This window comes from Berghia stephanieae, chromosome 13 (genome assembly GCF_034508935.2).
Source record: "Berghia stephanieae isolate SIO BIC M18660-M18661 chromosome 13, UCSD_Bste_1.3, whole genome shotgun sequence".
In the NCBI taxonomy this organism is placed as follows: domain Eukaryota; kingdom Metazoa; phylum Mollusca; class Gastropoda; order Nudibranchia; family Aeolidiidae; genus Berghia; species Berghia stephanieae.
The window spans coordinates 35,483,947-35,506,884 of NC_088372.1; the positions used below are offsets into that span (position 1 = coordinate 35,483,947).

The following is a 22,938-nucleotide window of genomic DNA, read 5'->3' on the forward strand; positions in this document are numbered from 1 at the left end:
TGGAATCATTTTATTAAGTTATGGTCTAAGGAAAAGAACTGTGTAATTATTAATATGGGGAGTCCTGGTCATCAATAATAATGCAGCTATATCCCTTTGACCATAAACCTGAAACGATGGTCTCGTATTTAATTTTTAATTTTGCTCGAAATAAGCATAATATTGACTCATTAGTTTTAGTCAGGGTTTGTTTGAGAGTCTAAGATTTTTGATGAATCCGAACAATTATTTAAAATTAGAAAAGTGAGTGGAGCAGGCACTTATGTTGCTATTTTAAACTAAAATATTTTTTAAAATTATTTATTTATTTGTTTTTTGTTGTTTTTTTGTTTGTTTTTTTTTTTTTGTTTGTTTCTTTCTTCATTTATATAGATACTCATTTATTTATATATTATTCATTCATTTATGGGGGAAGTCGTTGTCCACCAGGTTTTGAATTTACAATTCATGATATTGTTCAATTTATTAGTACAGAATGCTTGTTTAATAAAACACACATCGGTCTCCGAACATAACTTTATGCTCGGGTTAGTGGCCAGGTGGAAGGGGTCGCCTGGATTTGAATAATCAATAATCAATTGATCGTTAAGCACAGAACCAGGCATTTGTCACCATTTCCACGTTTGCCCAAAGCTTGGAAACAACTTTCCCGCTCTCTTGTGTAGCTATCTCCCTGACGGTTTTTTTTTTTTTTTAATTTCTTTTCTGTGCGGCTAAGTGGTCGCTTTCGGATCGGAAGGTCCTCGGTTCGAGCCTCGCTCAACACATAGTTGGGTCATTGGAAAAGGCTATTTATTCACGTTCTATCACCGTACTCAGGTGCAAAATAAGTACTTGGTCGTTAACAGCGTTGTCTTTGTAGGAAATTTGTTTGACCTAACAGGCGTCATGTCTCTTTCTATATGATACGTGTTGCTTTTGGTCAGGGACCCTTTGTAAAGCGCCGTTAGTTGATATTGGTCTATATAAAAGCTCAAATAAAATTAGTCAAATAATTATTGTCCAGCTGATGAGGAGGGGGGGTCTAATTATTGGTCATTTGTTAGAACAAAGCAGGTTTCCTTTTATTGTTTTTAATTAATAACAGTATAATTTTCGTTGTAGATAGCAATGATGAAAAGGAGTGAGAGGCTGTTACCTATTTATTGTTCCGTTTTCAGCAGACGACAATTGATCGGGGATTCCCATCATGCCTTGTCCTATCATACGTCGGTGTCTGTAATATTGTTTGTTTATTTTATTTCACATGTAAAATACGGATAATTATCCATACCAGTTAGCGAGACAAAGAAAAAAAATTAAGTGATTAATAAAAAAAAATATTCATACGCTGACATTTTTGAAACGTTGCGATTGGTCGAATATCCCGAGTCACTTCCCTTAGCCTACTCCCCGTTCACGGCCCGCAGACAGGGTTACCAGTTTGGCATTTTAAATGCCAGATTCCAAAAATCTGGCATTTTTGAAAACCGTTTGGCATTAGAAAAATCATTTGGCATTTGGCATTTTCATTTGGCATTTTCTTTTCTTGTATATTATACTTCAAATGACACCTTTTCTCAACCCTGGTGTAGTGGTTTAGCACTCCACTTAGTAGTCAGTAGGTAAAAAATTACCCAACAGGAAATTTAGTATAATTCAAAAAAAAAAAAGAAAAAAAAAAAGAAAACACGCAAGCCACCAGGATATGATAGTAAATTGTCTATCAAAAGTGAGTAGTTTTCTTAGTGGGGGTGGGAGTCAACAGACTTTGGCATTTTTTTTGAGTGTTTTGGCATTTTTTGAGTCTTCCCCTGGCATTTTGTTCAAAAATAATCTGGCAACCCTGCCCGCAGACGAATCTACAAGTCTAGCCGGTTTCAAAATTCAAACAGTGGATTGAGTGTTTCTTGTTATTTTAAATCATTTTGTGCTTGGCTTTTATCAAATTCGTTTCTATGTAATGGAATCTTGTACGAGTGTGATATTGCAACTTTGTTGTATTAAAAATATCATTTAAACTCCGTTGATCACATATATAGTATATAGACGTCTATATCATAGCCGCCATTATTTCTTGGTATGATTTTACCGGGACTATTCCTGATGTGCCTGTAGAGCATTCATTTCATTATATCGTACTCTACGTATATGGAGATGCCCACTTCAGGGAATACATTTTCTTAATTTTTTCATTATTTTACCTATCCTGAACCAGATTGAGAAATCTGTTCACGACAATGCGTTTTTTTGGAATTTTCTTTTGCCAGTGCTTGGGCGCTTTCTCTTTTATTCCCAGGGCAATTCCATGAAAATATCACCCGAAGGTATGTTTTACAAATTCTTAAGAACATATTAAAATTTGGTACCAATTTGTTGGAAAATCATTCAGGATTATGAATCTAAGAATGTTTCATGCATATTTGTGATACAGGATGCTCATTGTAGCTTTATAAGTGTTTCTCCTATTTGAGGACCCAACAGAATATTTTCTCAATATTATAAATTTTGGAACTTCTACAAAATTATTGCCACCTTTGCTGTTGTTTGTTGATATTAAAACAATTATAAGTATCAGGAACCTAAATAAACATTAAAGTTTATGATTTTACATGAAATTTTGGCCTCATCGGTTGTTTTAATGACCTTGGGGAAATTGTATGTCAGTTCGTTAAAATCAGTATTTTTCATCTACAAAAGATGGAAATTTTTCATCTACAAAAGATGCAACGAGAGGCCTTCCGAAAGCTCCTACATCCCCAGTATTCTTTTTTAAAAAAAAATATAATGTTCTAGTAGAGGGTTTGGGATGGGGGAAACTTTTTTTTTTTTTTAAAGTCTTCCCCCTCCCAAAGCCCCTCACAAACCCCCCCCCCCCCCCCCCCCCCCCTCCCAAACCCCTACTCATTATAAAAAAAAAGAATACTGGGGATGTAGGAGCTTTCGGGTTAGTCATAAGTCTTAGCAAAGGTGCTAGGGTGTTTGTTTTTCCTATTAGGATTAGTTAAAGGCACTAGGTTTTATTTTTTCTTGGGTTTAGTTGAGGGAATATTATTTGAGTTGTTTCCCTTTGTAGGAGCTTTCGGATGGCCTCCCCAGTGTAATATCATTGTTCAAGAAATTTATCATTTAAGGTATTATTGTTGGGTAACGGACTAACATTTTTAAAGTCATGGACTGATAATAACAGATTGACTAATTCTATTTTAATTAAAAGACAATATTATATATCTTATCTTATCATTACTTATCTTACTAAAGGCTTAATTGGAATTATCCTTTAAATGCCTTATGCAATAGTTTATAATTGGGAAATTCCACGGGTAACGGACTGACAAATCAGACCAAAAATGCATACATTTCGTGCTCTGAAATGCAATGTATTTATTGTATGGAGCTAATATTTCCCATGGACATGTATCATGTCCGCCCTTATCATATATCAAAAGGATAAAGATGAATCTTAATCAACTTGAATTTTTTTGACATTATAATGTTGGTAACGGACTGACATCAGAAAATCCATCTTTTTCAATTTTATATGTAGATGGATCAAACTTTCTGAAGTTAAACCTTCCAGTAACAAATAAGTTCTTTTATAGTAACCACGAGATGTTGTTCTACAACACACTAGCAATATTTAAAAGATTGTCCAAAATTTGAATCTGCAGTCTTTGAAAAAGTGTGGGTAACGGACTGACAAATGGATGGTAACGGACTGACACCTCTGAATTTTATTACTCAGAATAACGGTTACTACATAAAATCCCGAGCAAAGAACACATTATGTAATTATGAGCAACACTGAATACCCAGTGTGATTGATCAAACCAATACTCTTCCTTATATGGATGTCAAGCTACATTGGGCATGATGAGTAACTCGATGGGTGACATCTGATTACCTCAATCCCAACTTTGCTTTTGAAAAAATTTAATAATGAAATAATGATTCGTGGAGTTGAAATCTATTCTGTCACAGTCAAACAGGAACTTTATTTCAACTATGAAATTAAATTATCAAAAAAAAAAAATGTAGATAAGAAAGGACTTTAAAACTGGGGAATGTTTAACATTCTTTTGGTACTTATTTTTGAAGCTTAATTTTTATTCTGTATTTCATCTTGATTCCTCAAGCTTAGGAATTGTCAATAGGCCATGACCGTCACTGCAAACTGGTCGATAGTATTGGCAGTCAACCTCTTCTTCATCTGCACTTGACCAGAAAGCCAGTTATATAAGATCTGAGAAAGATCTTCAAAAATAATCATTTGGACCATTTTATCCTTGATTGTTACAATTTACTTATGCAGATTGTGGGATTTCTCTTAGAAGTACATTCTGAGATTCTGAGGGAGCAAAATAAACTTAAGCCAATTTTGATTCCTGGATGAAATTCACTAACAATCGACACCCTCTTTTTCATTTTTTTTTACACGAAACTTTTTTGAATTTTCGTCCTTTCTCTTTTTTCATCTCTCACAATTATGAAATATTTTTCCCTTGGTGCTCGCCAAGAGTACTTCTTGTCCAAATAGAAATTTTCGATCAAATTATTTTATTTCATCTTGAAACCCCATTTCCATGATTAAAATTTTTCAAAACCCATTGGTTGATGGATGCCCTTAGCAACACAGGCATAGTTTAATTTTTAATTATTTTTTTTGGGAGGATGGTAGACTCAAAGTTGAATTCAGTATTTTACTTTCCTGTGCTGAAATGTGAGGCAGATGTGGATTTAGGTGTGCTTGGTTTACTTTCTTTTGGAGTTGTAGATTGATCGGCTTTTCTCTTTTTTTTTTCCATTTTGCTTGTAAATCCCGTTATTTCTTTTAAGCGTCCTTTACAATCATTTCCAAGTTTTCTTTGAGACTCCTGCTTTTGTTGCCTATCTTTTTCCTAAACAATGTAATGCCCATCAGTTTTCAGTCTTTCTTGATAATTCCTCTGCTTTTGAACCATGGATAGAGTAGGCATCTTGAACCTGTGAATGAAGAAAATTGAGCGAAATTACATCATAAGCTATGAAAGTCAAATCGGAATAATCAAATCGTGTTGTCTTAAAAATTATACCGCAAAACTAAGAAAATAAAACTCATTTCTAACTTGTATCACATTACTTTGTAACAACTAAAATATTGACATTATACACAGCTAAACAGCTTGCTGACCCACTACATTTAAAGCCTCAGTGACTCAATAGTTTTCCACATTAATTTAATTGTTTGATTTCTTTTTTTTTTTTTCTCCCAGGGCTTCTTGCCCCTTTAACAGAGGACCACTACTGGCTCTACTGTCATAAGGATATTATAGAACAATAAACAGTGTTTTTTCCTCAATTCAAACATAGCAAAAATCTTCAAGTGATCAAAAGATTCACAAGCTTTTAAAGATTTAACTTACCTATTGAAAAATAGCAGGCTTGATGTTGAAGACCAGTGTTTGAAATTTTATGATCCAAATGTTTATAAAATGGCTGCCTGATCAGTTGAAACACATTGGAGTGGACATTACTCTTGGGACTTAAAAAACAACTTTTATATATTGTCTTTGAATTAAATTAGAATTAGTCAGTCTGTTACTGTCAGTCCGTTACCCTAAAAATGTCAGTCCGTTACCCAACAAAAGTACCTTAAATGGTAAATTTCTTGAAAAATTATCTTACAGTGCTAAAGCCAGTCATGTAAGAACAGAAAATCTGAAATAGTGAGTCTGTACAACAATCACATCTTTCGTAGATGAAAAAAACTGTTTTAATGGTAACGGACTGACATACAATTTCCCAAGGTCATTAAAACGACCGATGAGGACAACATTTCATTAAAATCGTAAATTTGAATGTTTATATAGGTTTCTGATACTTATAATTGTTTTAATATCAATAAACGAAAGCAAAAGTGGCTATAATTTTGTAGAAGTTGCAAGATTTATAATATTGAGAAAATATTCTTTTCGTTCTTCAAATAGGGGATGCCCTTACATAAAGCTACAATAAGCATCCTGTACCACAAATATGCACGAAATATCCTTATATTCATAATCCTGAATGATTTTCCAACAAATTGGTACCAAATTTTAATATGTTCTTAAGAATTTGTAAAACACCCCTTCGGTTGACATTTTCGTGGAATTTCCCAATTACATAATCTCATATAGCTTGCATTGTATCATTCACAGGCAGTTTTACACAACTTTGAATGTCAGGAAAAATGTATCAATACGACAATGTAAAATCGAAAAATACTATCATAGAATACTGGTAATTGAAAACTGGTCAAGATCGAATGAATCATAAATGTACAAATTTCATAGTACAATGAAATATTAATGACAAAAATGATCATGGTAGCAACAACGATAATAACATACATATTAGTCTCTGATAAGTTATTATTTTACATTGTTTCAGATGTCATGCATTTTACTGGTCAACATTTACAAACCAGTCTACAGAATAATGAAATTAATGGAAACAATTATATCCACATGACAGTTTAAAGTTTAAAGATAAATAAATAAATGGATAAATAACTTAAAGAAAGAAATAAACAAGTAAATGAATAGATAAATAAATAAATAAATAAAAATTAATAAGATCAATTAAATTAACTGTTGGAACAGTGTCAAGTATGAAACATTCAAAGTAATGTTTTATAGAGAAGAGATCAATTACCAATATGATTGTGATTAAATTCATAGACACATGGTATCCAAACGTCAGTTGACCTAAATAACACTTAACATTAAATTTTAGGCTGAAGAGATCGTGAGCAGATTGTCGGGAATATGAATATTTCAAAATCACCATATTTCTTCTCGCAAACTTTGTCTCATGCAAGAGAATTATTATGTACCGGTTATTAAATTATTAAAAAATTATGTGGGGTTCATATAGATCAACACTTGTATTGCTCTCATTATTAGGTTATTCCTTGATTTAAGAAAATTTTTAATCAAATATTTAAAACATTCAATTTAAAATGAATTACGAATTAATATGAAAATTGTTTAAAGTTTCACGATTTACATTGTTTATTTAAGTACTGGAATGAACTGCCCTCTGGAATTGATCATCTAAAGCAGACAAACTTATTTATGTAAAGTTGTGCTTTTTTACCTACACGATATATGACAGAGACGAAACATTGGAGATGGACACATATCATTTGATGTTTGAAACCTAATAGATTTTACTTTGCATTAAAAAATTCAGACTAATACATTTCATGTATGTTTGAATTAAATGCACTTTGATTGGTTTCCTCACCCTAAACAAATTGTATTTGTATCTGATAACAAAAAAAATCACTTTTAAAGCCCCATAGGAAGCTAGCACATTATCATTATGTAATGTTTGTAGATTAATTGCCATAGTTTCTTTCCTGTTTTAAAGTTAAAGGTGGTCCCCAGTCCATTTGAGAGTGACAGGAGTTTAAACAACAAACGGACATATACACCCATGGTAATTTATCAAACGCTGCTTAAGAATGAATATTTAGTTAATTGATGTAAAAATTTCAGACTTACACATTTCATGTATGTATGAATTAAATGCACTTTGATTGTTTTCCTCACCCATAACAAATTGTAATTGTATATGCTAACTGCAAAACCTTTATAAAGCCCCATACAAAGCTAGCGCATTATCTTTATGTACTGTTTGTAGATTGATTGTCATGGTTTCTTTCATATTTTAAAGGTGGTCCCTAGCCCACTGAGAGTGAGAGTAGGTCAAGCAATCAAAGGGCATGTGCACTGATTGTAATTGTCTATAAGACACTGCTTAAGAATGAATATTTTTTAAATTATCGCAAATGATATTCAAAAGAATTTAGTAGTAAGTAGTAGTGGTAGTAGTCGTAATAGTAGTAGTAGCAGCAGTAGTTGTAGTTGTAGTGGTAGTAGTAGTAGTGGTGGTGGTGGGAGTAGTGGTAGTATTAGTAGTAGTAGTATTAGTGGTAGTAGAAGTCGGAGGAGGAAGAGGGGAAGATGAAGGGAAAAAGGAGATGATGATGAAGAAGAAGAAACTTATTCAGATAGCAAGGCTTTTCAAAATATTTCATCAGAGATGTTAAATACTACCTAATTCTTCTTCTTCTTTTTCTTCTTCTTCCTCTTCTTCTGTTATGATTTTCATTATTGACAACGTGCTAATTATTTGTAGGTCTCTAGCTTTTTAGTCCTTGGAGAATGCTCTTTACACACATTCCCTTACTGTGACCAAGCGTTTTTGTGATTGATTGACTTGATAATGATATAATTTTTTGAATAATGGAAGCTTTTTATTAATTGCAGGTCACAATAGAGACACACCAATATTTCAACAAACTGGAGTACATTGACAACATGGACCCCTATAAATAACCCAAATAATTATTCAAGAGACGAATCAACCTATCCTCCAATAACCTACGTAAATGTTTTTGATTATTCAGTTTTGACAACAAGCTTCTACACATTAGCACAATTCAATGTATTCCTTTTAGTTTGAATTCATGACTCTTGACAATATTTACCATCAATGAAGTATATCATTTTATATCGGAAATGTTCTTGAAGGATGTGCATGATTTAGTTTTAGCATAAAACCTATCACTTAATTAAGAAATAATAATCGTGATCCAGGTAAATTGAATTTGAACAGATTAACAGTCAGATTTGTGAGATATGATCATGGTAAACTAATGGGAATATCAATAGCACTTTATCAGTAATAACATATAATACACTAATTATGATTGGTTGTTGTTAAAATTGTTATTCATTTGAAACATATTTTGTTTTATCAAATGCACTTTTTTTTTTTACATAATAGGCAACCAAAAATTTAAAAGCATTCAACCAAGCTTACAGTGGCTGGGTAGAAGAAGTTTTATCATATAAACAAGACAGTTCGTCTAACATTATTTTATTGGGAAAGGTTTGTATCTGTCAAATAAATTTTTTATCACATATCCTGTATTTCAAAATACTTGTAATAAGATGTTTTATTTCCTTGGTTCAGTCTTCTGGGAGGTTAAGGGGAAAATGGCGTTATTGTTAATAATACTAATAATATTTATGCTAATAAACAAAATAATCATAATCATCACTCCAGATTATCGCAACAACTTGGGATCTGCGAAAATGTTGCGATTAACCGAAGTTGAGTTTCCAGTGCACTATCGCAACATTTTACGTATATATGGTAAACTCAAACCAGTTGTTATAAACATTGTTTTTAGTCCACCACATACTGGGCAATATGATTGAAATAAAAATCATATGACAGCCCTGTATATATTTTTTCAAGCAAAAGCAGCTTTGATGCAAGTTGACATCTTATTCAGATTTGATTAACTTTCACTCTTTTGTTATCAACATTTTTAAGAGTCAAAGAGATTAGCCGTGATGAGACTATAAGCTCTCACCAAACTCCTTGGTCACAAAGCACAGTGGTCAATCCCAAAACAAATGATATATCTCTTTACAACTGTCATTATCTACCTGTTGTAAGAACTATACCCAGCTCATCTGCCCCCTATTTAATGGCCACAGATGACATCATGAACCCATACTGCAAAGTCCCACCCTCTTTTGTCTATAATAAAGTGGTGACACACTAATGTAGCATTAAGTCCCTTCTCACTTTTGATTTTTCAACCTGCCACGATTTCTTCCAAGATGAAATTTAATCATGATATTTTGTTTGATTGATGTCTTGAATTTACCATTTGTTAGGGTGAAAATTTGTTGCGATTAACCAAAGTTTGTTGCAATTAACCAGTGACTTTAATATAGAATTAATTACGTTTCTTGGGAAATGTTACGATTATCGGGAGTGAACTGTATTATTATTATCATTATTATTATTATTATTATTATTATTATTATTATTATTATTATTATTATTATTTATTATTATTATTATTATTATTATTATTTTATTATTATTATTTTATTTTATTTTATTATTATTTATTTTATTATTATTATTATTATTATTATTATTATTATTATTATTATTATTATTATTATTATTATTATTATTATTATTATTATTATCGTTATATTATTATTATTATTATTATTATTATTATTATTATTATTATTATTATTATTATTATTATCATCATCATCAACATTATCTTTCTCATGGTACTAATTATATTCATTGTTAATAACATGATTATATGTGTGACATTATACAAGTGTTAAATGTTGAATTATTGATATATTACTGTTATTAATTGATATATTCATTCAGGTCAAACATTCGTAAAGATTGCGGATGGCCTCCAAAAGACCTTGGGTGGTTGTCACGACAAGGGAACTGTGTTGACGACACATTGTGTTTGTATGGCTGGTATGTCGGAGTGTTGCATCAGTGTTGTATTATGCATAAATGATAAATCGTCTTGCCTCTAAAAAAGTGTGTACTGTCATACCAGCGGTAAAGCAACGGAATATTTTGTTCAATGGAGATTTCTGTAGTTAGAAAATCACCAAAAGTTAGCACTATAGAAGAGCATAAACATTTTTAAAAAAATAATTATCCAACAGTGATAGGAAACCAGCAATATTTTTTATTTGGCCTAACTATTGTAAACAATTTAGTACCGTTAAATTACTAGTATCCATTACATCCTTTAGTAACACTTAAGCATTTTGAGATAATTCTTTTTCTGATATATTAAAATATTGTTATTCACTAGATTTGTCTTGCTCTGTTGAACAGAAGAGCATGTAGGGAATTAGAAACTAGGTCACAAAATATCAGTCCTCTTTGGCATAAGTATAGAAAAGGAAGGGTAACTGTTTCTACAATGCTTCTACAATGTCTTGGTAGGGTTCCTTACCTCCCATAGTGGGCAGGGAGGCACTTACTGTGTCTTTTATCCCCCTATATCTGTTTCCAACATGCTTTCTGTCTTTGTCTTGTAATGAGATTTCTTGGTTTTGTCCAGGCCCTGTCCGGATACCCTAACTGGAATGGAAACAGTCAAATGTATAGTTAAAGTTTTGGGAGATGATATTTTTTGTCTTGTAAATCATCTCTCTGTTATGCACTGTGTTAGGTGGTTAAGAATTCCATATGATTGGAGCCAAAAATGTAAAACCACGCTCAGCAAACTTTGTTCTTGGGATGTTTTTCTCCATTAGCAAAGAACTGGCGGAGTTGGTCTATATTCCCTCACAAGGCATTCATGGTACTCGGGTGATGTATGGTGAAGGCAATTGTAAGCAAAACATGCGATTTTGTATCTTATTCTTTTCTCTATTGGAAGCCAGTGTAGTGACTTAAGGACTGGTGTTATATGGTCCCAAGGCTTTGTCCTTGTAACTATACGTGCAGCTTTCTTTTGCATCAATTGTAGCCTGTTCAGCAATGTTTTTGGTAGGTTGTTTAGGAGAGAGTTAAGATAAGATATACTTTATTGATCCTTGTGTGGAAATTATAATTCTGTATCACAACACAATTCGGTAATATATAAAAGAAATATCAAATTTTAATAAATTAAAGAAAAATTGGCAAAGAATATTAAAAGTCTTAAAAAGTACAGTGGAACAACAAGCGAATATATTATGATGACTTTGTGTCGATTATACTTATAATAAAATTCTTGTCCAATATAAATAAATGATTATGAAGATACTTTATAAACTGGTAAAGGTTAAATGATATTATACTAAAAAGTTGAGAGGGATATAACATAAAAATCGTGTTATTGCGATTGCGTAAATAAATTATTTTGGGCTATCACAGTATATTGGTTATCACCTTATTCATAGAAACAATTATTATTTGCTTTAAAGTAAAAGATTGTAGCTAAGAGATTGAGTAGGATTTATATATTATTTCTAAGCAGTAAAATGTTCTATAAATTTAAATATAATTATTGAATCACCTCTCTATAATATTATCATTATTTCATACATAGATAGATGAATATGTTGGCTTAATTTAAAAAAAATAACTTTCACTTTAAATTTAAGACAGGACACAGAAGTTAATATCATAAATTGGTTATTATCGACATGGTTATGTTGATACTATAAGTGATTGTGAAAATTAATTAAAATATTCTCTCATTAAAAGATGGGACTATAGCTAAGTCAAGTCAGTGTCAGTGCATAGTTTCTTACAGCTGTAGGGAGGAAAGAATTAAAATGTCTTTGTTTTTTGGTGACACAGTGCAGAAGACGACGCTTCTTTTGCTGAATTGAATCTCTTTGTGTTTAAAGCATCCACTGGATGGGATTCATCTCTAATGACTTTGTTGGTTTTTTCATTACATGATTTCAGATAAAAATAATCAAAGACTAAAATTGAAGGAAATTTTAGCATTTTCTGGCAGTGTTTCAAAACTCTATTGATCTTCGACTTTTCAAATCTTTTGTTATTCCCACCCCAGGCTGGCAAACAGTAGCGTAGTACACTGATAATGCATGTGTCATAAAACAGAAAAAGCAGTCTATTGTCCAAATTCACTCTATTGAGTTTTCTTAAAAAATACATTCTAGTTTTAAGCTTTTTGATAACACTGGTGGACTCTTTTGTCCACTGTAACTTCTCGTCAATGACGACCCCACGATACTTACATTCTTCTACTCTTTCAACAATTTCATCTTTTATAACAATATTAGCTGCCCTAAAGTCAATGATCATTTCTTTTGCTTTTTTCACATTTAGCTGGATATGGTTTTCTTCGCACCAATCAACAAATGTGGATATCGACTGTGTGTAGCTTACAATGTCAGCTGTGAGGATTAAAGCCTGAATTGCTGTGTCATCTGCATATTTTAAGATAATGATATTAGAAAAATTGCTTACACAGTCATTTGTATTTATAGGAAAAAGGAAGGGAGCAAGAACCGTTCCTTGCGGAGCATCCGTGCTGGTGGATATGGTAGATGAATCAATTACCATATTATTGTCTGTGTGGGCCGACACATATTGTGGTCTTTCAGATAAGTTAAAATCCACACAGCGATGTTAGCACTGACATTCATGTGTAGTAGTTTTGGTATGAGGAGATGAGGCTGAATGGTATTAGACGCACTCAAAAAGTCGACGAATTAGACCTAATATATGCCTTCGGTATGTCGAGGTGTTTGTAGGCAATTTGGGTGAAATGGAGTATTGCGTCGTCCATTCTGCATTTGGCTCTATATGCATATTGGTGATTATCTAGATGATTTCGCTATGTGGAATTCATGAATTCAAACTAAATGGAATAACTTGAATTGTTCTAATGTGTAGAAGCTTGTCGTCAAAACTAAACAATCAAAAACATCTACGTAGGTTATTGGAGGATAGGTCGATTCGTCTCTTGAATAATTATTTTGGTTTATTGATAGGGGTCCATGTTGCCAATGTACTCCAGTTTGTTGAAGTATCGGTTTGTCTCTATTGTGACCTGCAATTCATAAAAAGCTTCCATTATTCAAAAAAATATACCATTATCAAGTCAATCAATCACAAAACCACTTGGCCACAGTAAGGGAATGTGTGTAAAGATCATTCTCCAAGGATTAAAACGCTAGAGACCTACAAATAATTAGCACGTTGTCAATAATGATAATTATAACAGAGGAAGAAGAAGAAGAATTAGGTAGTATTTAACACATTGTATGATCCTTTCAAGGCATTTCATGGGAATTGGATCAACGCAACAGGTCTGAAGTCACTCATTTCCTTTGCTGATGGTGTCTTTGGCACGGGTACAATTTTTGACGTCTTCCATTGTGTTGGTATTTCCCCTGAGCTCAAAGATTTATTGTGCAGGAGACAGAAAATGGAGTACAGTTGTGAAGCACACATTTTGAGTAGTGATACTGAGATGCCATCCGGTCCGCACGTTTTACCAGGTTTTAGTTGTTTGAATGTTTTTTCCACCAGTCCTTCGGTGATGACATCTGGTTGGTGCTCTTTTTCTGAAGAAAGGTTTTCAGTAAGTTTCTTTATTTCTCCACTGTAGTCATGGCAGTCGAACCGTGCGTAGAACTGGTTAAGTTGGTTGAGATACTCTTTTTCCTTCCCTTTCTCCATGTCGATTTTTGTTTTCTTTGCATCAAATCCAGTTCGTTTCTTCATATCTGACCACACTTTTTTCATGTCTTTCGCTGTAAATTTGTCCTCTATCTTATTTTTTAACTGTCCCTTCCTTTTATCTATTTCTTTTTTCAAAGTTTTAAAAATCTGTTTAAGCTGTGTGATGTCTCTCTGTTTGTAAGCTCTTTTTTTCTCGTTTAACATCATTTTCAAGTGAGCCATGATTTGTTGTTAAAAAAACACATCGCAGTTTTACTTTTTACAACCGAATCCTCACAGAAGGACAATTACCCGCTGACCACATCATTCAGTTCTTCTAATGAATTTGACGTTTCAATGAATAAATTCTAATCGGTACGTTCAAAGCATCCTCTTCAGGTCTCAATTGTGACAGTGCAGAAGACGACTGCTTTCGTTACAAGGCTCTGTGTTATTACATGGGCTTTTGTGAAAAAATTACAAACAACTTCTGGAAAGATAGCTTTATAGAAGAAATCCTGAGCAACTTCACAACACGTATACATATTGTTGTTATGAAAATTTATGCGTTCTTTAACTATTTCCATTGTTGTATAAACACAGAAGTAACCAAAACTACAATTTGAACCACTCATTTGCGTTTGTATCTGATAAAAATATGGAGTGTTTCTTTTCAATGAAATAATATTTTCTAATTTTAAATATACAATTTTTTTTGGTGAAAGTTCCCTCCTTAATTGATAGATCTCTACACGTATAAGGAGATTTTACTTCTAAAACAGCAACTCTACAACAATCTGCAAGCTCCATCTAACAATTCCATCTGGCATTCCTGCTATAAAAGGATAATCAACAGAAATAAACAATCCACACCTCTCACACCTAACATTTAAATGATCTTTTTTCATTTCATACAGAAAATATTTGATAGCATCCTTTTCATGTTGTCTACCCCATTGAATTGCACTACTGTAGATTGGTGTTGGAGAAATTATACTATTTAAAAGAGAAATAGAGGGGGAAATCGCTATCAGCTTTACAAAGAATATACATTTTAGAAGCTTCATTGTTTCTGTTTTTAAGGGTTTCACTGCGCTTGCAGAACATTAAGGAAATTAAATTATCCCACTATGGACCCTTGACATAGTTCACAATAATGGAGAGTTATCATTATAAGAAGACTGTTATCAAAACCACCCACATTTACCTCCCTCATATTCTTTCTCATACTCATATCCTAACTATACGAGCAGCTTTGTTTTGCATCAACTGTAGTCTTTTCTGCAATGTTTTTGGTAGGCCGTACAGGAGTGAGTTACATGGGCTTTTGATTTTGAGTGAAAAAATTACAAACAACTTCTGGAAAGATAGCTTTATAAAAGAACTTCACAGCACGTATATACATATAGTTATTATCAAAATTTATGCGATCTTTAACTATTCCCATTTTTGTATAAACACAGAAGTAACCAAAACTACAATTTGAACCACACATTTGCGTTTGTATATGATAAAAATATGGAGTGTTTCTTTCTAACGAAATAATATCATTTTCTAATTTTAAATATAGACGTTTACAATTTTTTTGGGGTGAAAATTCGTTCCCTAATTGATAGATCTCTACACGTATAAGGAGATTTTACTTCTAAAACAGCAACTCTACAACAATCTGCAAGCTCCATCTAACAATTCCGTCTGGCATTCCTGCTATAAAAGGATAATCAACAGAAATAAACAATCCACACCTCTCACACCTAACATTTAAATGATCTTTTTTTCATTTCAGACAGAAAATATTTGATAACATCCTTTTCATGTTGTCTACCCCATTGAATTGCACTACTGTAGATTGGTGCTGGAGAAATTATACTATTTAAATTAGAAATACAGGGGGAAATCGTTATCAGCTTTACAAATAATATACATTTTAGAAGCTTCATTGTTTCTGTTTTTAAGGACTTCACGGCGCTTGCAGAACATTAAGGAAATTGAATTGTCCCACTATGGCCTTGACAGAGTTCACAATAATGGAGAGTTATCATTATAAGAAGACGTTATCAAAACCACCCACATTTACCTCCCTCATATTCTTTCTCATATCCTAACTATACGAGCAGCTTTGTTTTGCATCAACTGTAGTCTTTTCTGCTATGTTTTTGGTAGGCCGTACAGGAGAGAGTTACATGGGCTTTTGTTTTTGAGTGAAAAAATTACAAACAACTGGAAAGATGACTTTATAAAAGAAATCTTGAGCAACTTCACAACACGTATACATATTGTTATTATGAAAATATATGTGTTCTTTAACTATTCCCATTTTTGTATAAACACAGAAGTAACCAAAACTACAATTTGAACCACAGATTTGCGTTTGAATCTGATACAAATATGGAGTTTCTTTTCAACGAAATAATATCATTTTCTAATTTTAAATATACAATTTTTTTGAAAATTCCTTCCCTAATTGATAGATCTCTACACGTATAAGGACAGTTTATTTCTGAAACAGCAACTCCACAACAATCACATCTAACAATTCCATCTGGCATTCCTGCTATAAAAGGATGATCAACAGAAATAAACAATCCACAGCCTCTCATACCCAACATTTAAATGATCTTTTTTCATTTCAGACAGAAAATATTTGATAGCATCCATTTCATGTTGTCTACCCCATTGAATTGCACTACTATATATTGGTGTTGGAGAAATTATACCATTTAAAAGAGAAATAGAGGGAGAATCACTATCAGCTTTACAAAGAATATACATTGTAGAAGCTTGTTTTGTTTCTGTTTTAAGGGTTTCACAGCGCTTGCAACACATTAAGGAAATTGAATTATCCCACTATCGACCGTTTGCAGTGTTCACAATAATGGAGAGTTATCATAATAATAAGACCATTATCAAAGCCACCCACATTTACCTCCCTCATATTATTTCTCATACTCATATCCTAACTATACGAGCAGCTTTGTTTTGCATCAACTGTAGTCTTTTCTGCGATGTTTTTGGTAGGCCGTACAGGAGAGAGTTACACAGGCTTTTGATTTTGAGAGAAAAAATTACAAACAACTTCTGGAAAGATGACTTTATAAAAGAAATCTTGAGCAACTTCACAACACGTATACCCTACATATAGTTATCATCAAAATTTATGCGTTCTTTAACTATTACCATTTTTGTATAAACACAGAAGTAACCAAAACTACAATTTGAACCACAGATTTGCGTTTGTATCTGATAAAAATATGGAGTGTTTCTTTTCAATGAAATAATATTTTCTAATTTTAAATATACAATTTTTTTTGGTGAAAGTTCCCTCTCCTAATTGATAGATCTCTACACGTATAAGGAGATTTTACTTCTAAAACAGCAACTCTACAACAATCTGCAAGCTCCATCTAACAATTCCATCTGGCATTCCTGCTATAAAAGGATAATCAACAGAAATAAACAATCCACACCTCTCACACCTAAATTTAAATGGATCTTTTTTCATTATACAGAAAATATTTGATAGCATCCTTTCATGTTGTCTACCCCATTGAATTGCACTACTGTAGATTGGTGTTGTAGAAATTATACTATTTAAATTAGAAATACAGGGGGAAATCGCTATCAGCTTTACAAATAATATACATTTTAGAAGCTTCATTGTTTCTGTTTTTAAGGGTTTCACTGCGCTTGCAGAACATTAAGGAAATTAAATTATCCCACTATGGACCCTTGACATAGTTCACAATAATGGAGAGTTATCATTATAAGAAGACTGTTATCAAAACCACCCACATTTACCTCCCTCATATTCTTTCTCATACTCATATCCTAACTATACGAGCAGCTTTGTTTTGCATCAACTGTAGTCTTTTCTGCAATGTTTTTGGTAGGCCGTACAGGAGTGAGTTACATGGGCTTTTGATTTTGAGTGAAAAAATTACAAACAACTTCTGGAAAGATAGCTTTATAAAAGAACTTCACAGCACGTATATACATATAGTTATCAAAATTTATGCGATCTTTAACTATTCCCATTTTTGTATAAACACAGAAGTAACCAAAACTACAATTTGAACCACACATTTGCGTTTGTATATGATAAAAATATGGAGTGTCTCTTTCTAACGAAATAATATCATTTTCTAATTTTAAATATAGACGTTTACAATTTTTTTGGGGTGAAAATTCGTTCCCTAATTGATAGATCTCTACACGTATAAGGAGATTTTACTTCTAAAACAGCAACTCTACAACAATCTGCAAGCTCCATCTAACAATTCCGTCTGGCATTCCTGCTATAAAAGGATAATCAACAGAAATAAACAATCCATACCATTTTTGGTAGGTCGTACAGGAGAGAGTTACATGGGCTTTTGTTTTTGAGTGAAAAAATTACAAACAACTGGAAAGATGACTTTATAAAAGAAATCTTGAGCAACTTCACAACACGTATACATATTGTTATTATGAAAATATATGTGTTATTTAACTATTCCCATGTTTGTATAAACACCGAAATTACCAAAACTACAATTTGAACCACAGATTTGCGTTTGTATCTGATACAAATATGGAGTTTCTTTTCAACGAAATAATATCATTTTCTAATTTTAAATATACAATTTTTTGAAAATTCCTTCCCTAATTGATAGATCTCTACACGTATAAGGACAGTTTATTTCTGAAACAGCAACTCCACAACAATCACATCTAACAATTCCATCTGGCATTCCTGCTATAAAAGGATGATCAACAGAAATAAACAATCCACGCCTCTCATACCCAACATTTAAATGATCTTTTTTCATTTCAGACAAAATATTTGATAGCATCCGTTTCATGTTGTCTACCCCATTGAATTGCACTACTATAGATTGGTGTTGGAGAAATTATACTATTTAAAAGAGAAATAGAGGGAGAATCACTATCAGCTTTACAAAGAATATACATTGTAGAAGCTTGTTTTGTTTCTGTTTTAAGGGTTTCACAGCGCTTGCAACACATTAAGGAAATTGAATTATCCCACTATCGACCGTTTGCAGTGTTCACAATAATGGAGAGTTATCATAATAATAAGACCATTATCAAAGCCACCCACATTTACCTCCCTCATATTATTTCTCATACTCATATCCTAACTATACGAGCAGCTTTGTTTTGCATCAACTGTAGTCTTTTCTGCAATGTTTTTGGTAGGCCGTACAGGAGAGAGTTACATGGGCTTTTGTTTTTGAGTGAAAAAATTACAAACAACTGGAAAGATGACTTTATAAAAGAAATCTTGAGCAACTTCACAACACGTATACATATTGTTATTATGAAAATATATGTGTTCTTTAACTATTCCCATGTTTGTATAAACACAGAAGTAACCAAAACTACAATTTGAACCACAGATTTGCGTTTGTATCTGATACAAATATGAAGTTTCTTTTCAACGAAATAATATCATTTTCTAATTTTAAATATACAATTTTTTGAAAATTCCTTCCCTAATTGATAGATCTCTACACGTATAAGGACAGTTTATTTCTGAAACAGCAACTCCACAACAATCACATCTAACAATTCCATCTGGCATTCCTGCTATAAAAGGATGATCAACAGAAATAAACAATCCACGCCTCTCATACCCAACATTTAAATGATCTTTTTTCATTTCAGACAGAAAATATTTGATAGCATCCATTTCATGTTGTCTACCCCATTGAATTGCACTACTATAGATTGGTGTTGGAGAAATTATACTATTTAAAAGAGAAATAGAGGGGGAATCATTATCAGCTTTACAAATAATATACATTTTAGAAGCTTCATTGTTTCTGTTTTTAAGGACTTCACGGCGCTTGCAGAACATTAAGGAAATTGAATTGTCCCACTATGGACCCTTGACAGAGTTCACAATAATGGAGAGTTATCATTATAAGAAGACTGTTATCAAAACCACCCACATTTACCTCCCTCATATTCTTTCTCATATCCTAACTATACGAGCAGCTTTGTTTTGCATCAACTGTAGTCTTTTCTGCGATGTTTTTGGTAGGCCGTACAGGAGAGAGTTACATGGGCTTTTGATTTTGAGAGAAAAAATTACAAACAACTTCTGGAAAGATGACTTTATAAAAGAAATCTTGAGCAACTTCACAACACGTATACCCTACATATAGTTATCATCAAAATTTATGCGTTCTTTAACTATTACCATTTTTGTATAAACACAGAAGTAACCAAAACTACAATTTGAACCACAGATTTGCGTTTGTATCTGATAAAAATATGGAGTGTTTCTTTTCAATGAAATAATATTTTCTAATTTTTAATATACATTTTTTTGGGGTGAAAATTCCTTCCCTAATTGATAGATCTCTACATGTATAAGGACAGTTTACTTCTAAAACAGCAACTCCACAACAATCACATCTAACAATTCCATCTGGCGTTCCTGCTATAAAAGGATAATCAACATAAATAAACAATCCACACCTCTCATACCCAACATTTAAATGATCTTTTTTCATTTCATACAGAAAATATTTGATAGCATCCTTTTCATGTTGTCTACCCCATTGAATTGCACTACTGTAGATTGGTGTTGTAGAAATTATACTATTTAAAAGAGAAATAGAGGGGGAAATCGCTATCAGCTTTACAAATAATATACATTTTAGAAGCTTCATTGCTTCTGCTTTTAAGGGTTAATCAAAACCACCCACATTTACTTCCCTCATATCCTCTTTAAAATACTCAGCACGGAAGACTCGAAAACACAGAAATATTGAACAAATAGTAATAGGCCCGGTCCCGACTTGTTCGAGATTTCTGTGCTCAAGTGTATCTAATGACTTATACTTTCTAAACGTTACTGTCTTTTTTGTTGGTTTAGGTGTTTTCCAAATTCAATTCAATTAAAACTGATTGATGGTCTGATATGTGGTTACTTTCTACGTGGATGTTATTCAACAAAATGTCATCACAGTGTTTAATGATGAAATCTAACGTGTTTCCCTTTTATTCCACTCTCTGGAACATGTTTCAGTGAATCTTGTGATATCATTTTTACAACTTTTCAAAAGAAGGAAATATTTAAATCAACAAATTTTTTAATGGATTTTATTCACAAGATCATTTTTATCCTCCTTGTCAGTTGACATTCTGGTACCGACTTCATTGTTTATGCTGATGTCATCATCTGAATAAAATACAAGTACACCGCATAATTGTTTTTGTCGAGCCAGGGGTGGTTGTCGCAAACAACGACCTATTCAGTTGTGTATCGGCAATTGGACTAGACGTTTGCCTCAGCAGTAGAGCGGTGGAAATGTTGTCTATTTCTCCTGTATGTTTTGCCAGTAGTATTCTGCAGGATATAGGATTTATTTACCACTGAGGCAGGCCAACAGTCCTTGGTGCCTGGCTGAGGCTTCACTCTTACCTCCTCCCCTGGTGAAAGGCCAGGGAGGAACTTTGCAGTTCAATCATGATAGAATTTCTGCTTTACCTTCTCCTCTGCAAAGTGAGCTCAGACAAAATTCTGGAATGGCGGCCAAGAAGCAATTGCGCTGGTGACAAGCCAAGTCCTTCTAGAGGAGTACTGTTGTAATCCAGAAAATATTTGATAGCATCCGTTTCATGTTGTCTACCCCATTGAATTGCACTTTTATAGACTGGTGTTGGAGAAATTATACTATTTAAAAGAGAAATCTAGTCCTTGGTGCCTGGCTGAGGCTTCACTCATAACTCCTCCCCTGGTGAAAGGACAGGGAGGGACTTTGCAGTTCTATCACTATCATATAATTTCTGCTTTACCTTCTCCTCCGCAAAGTGAGCTCGGACAAGATTCTGATTGATTGTACCCGGCTTCAGCAATTTGCTTATGGTGGGTAATTTATTTCTGGGATGACGGCCAAGAAGCAATTGCGCTGGTGACAAGCCAAGTCCTTCTAGAGGAGTACTGTTGTAATCCAGCATGGCGAGGTTTTTGTTTGCTCCCTTTGTCACTGGTTTTATGACATTATAATATAAAGATATTTCAAACCACAATCGGACTAATGATATTACAAAAGGTCCCTACAAAAGTATAGCTTTAAATTATTAAACAAGTCTTCTGATTTAATTACATTAGAACTTTATTTTAAAAAATAAAGAAAATGTCAATAATAAAAGGAAGAGGTTTTGACAATCAACCTATTCAGTGACACTTAAGGACAATACAATACACACAAACAAATCTTGTCTTGTTGTCGTCTCCGGTTTGCTCTTCTGTAATCTTGACACAGCGTTGCTCTGACTTTTCATGAGGATGTGTAGTGTGGATACTTCTTCACTCTGTACCGGACACAGCCCAACAAATATTAAGAACAACCGTGCTTCTCAAATTTGTTTTACGTCCAAGACTTATCACTATCCTTTTGGATATGGATAGATTTGACCGAACAAGTTCTTAACGAGCACCTTTATATATTATCACACTCTTTTATGGAGATGTGATATTACGACATACGTCGCTTTTTAATTCGTCACCAAACCAACCAGTATTTAATATCTTTATAACACAGTTTTTGGTCTTCTCTGTATTATATTAAGTTTGTTACCTAACCGGCCAGTATAACACCGTTTTGGCCTTCTCTTTTTTATACTTTATTGGGACATGCGCCTGCGTTTTGTTAGTTTTAGATCTAGGCTTCTGTAGCTGCTTGAATAGTTTTACTTTGAGCTAATGGATCTGGCTAGTAGAACATGAAGATAAAGTCAAATCTTCCTCCTGGCCACGTACAATACAATAAAAACTTACCATCTATTCCGATTTCTTCAGCTAGTTCCTTCCATAGTTGGGTAACTAACACTTTGAATATTCATCGTCTGCTTTATCGTACAGAACCTGGCGTTTTCTAACAGCCTTTATCAACACTTTGGTTTCCATGATGAATCAAGAGAGAGAATGAGGAA

The 22,938-nt window shown here is 33.0% G+C and overlaps 1 long non-coding RNA gene across 1 annotated transcript; it reads left to right on the forward strand.

Moving 5' to 3' along the window:
- Positions 1 to 5,726: 5,726 nt before the first annotated feature.
- Positions 5,727 to 15,993, forward strand: LOC144958650 (uncharacterized). The gene is made up of 6 exons (XR_013642487.1): positions 5,727 to 5,806; positions 7,372 to 7,440; positions 8,274 to 8,391; positions 8,794 to 8,898; positions 10,225 to 10,323; positions 12,652 to 15,993. It is a non-coding gene; the product is annotated as an uncharacterized LOC144958650 (long non-coding RNA).
- Positions 15,994 to 22,938: the final 6,945 nt, after the last annotated feature.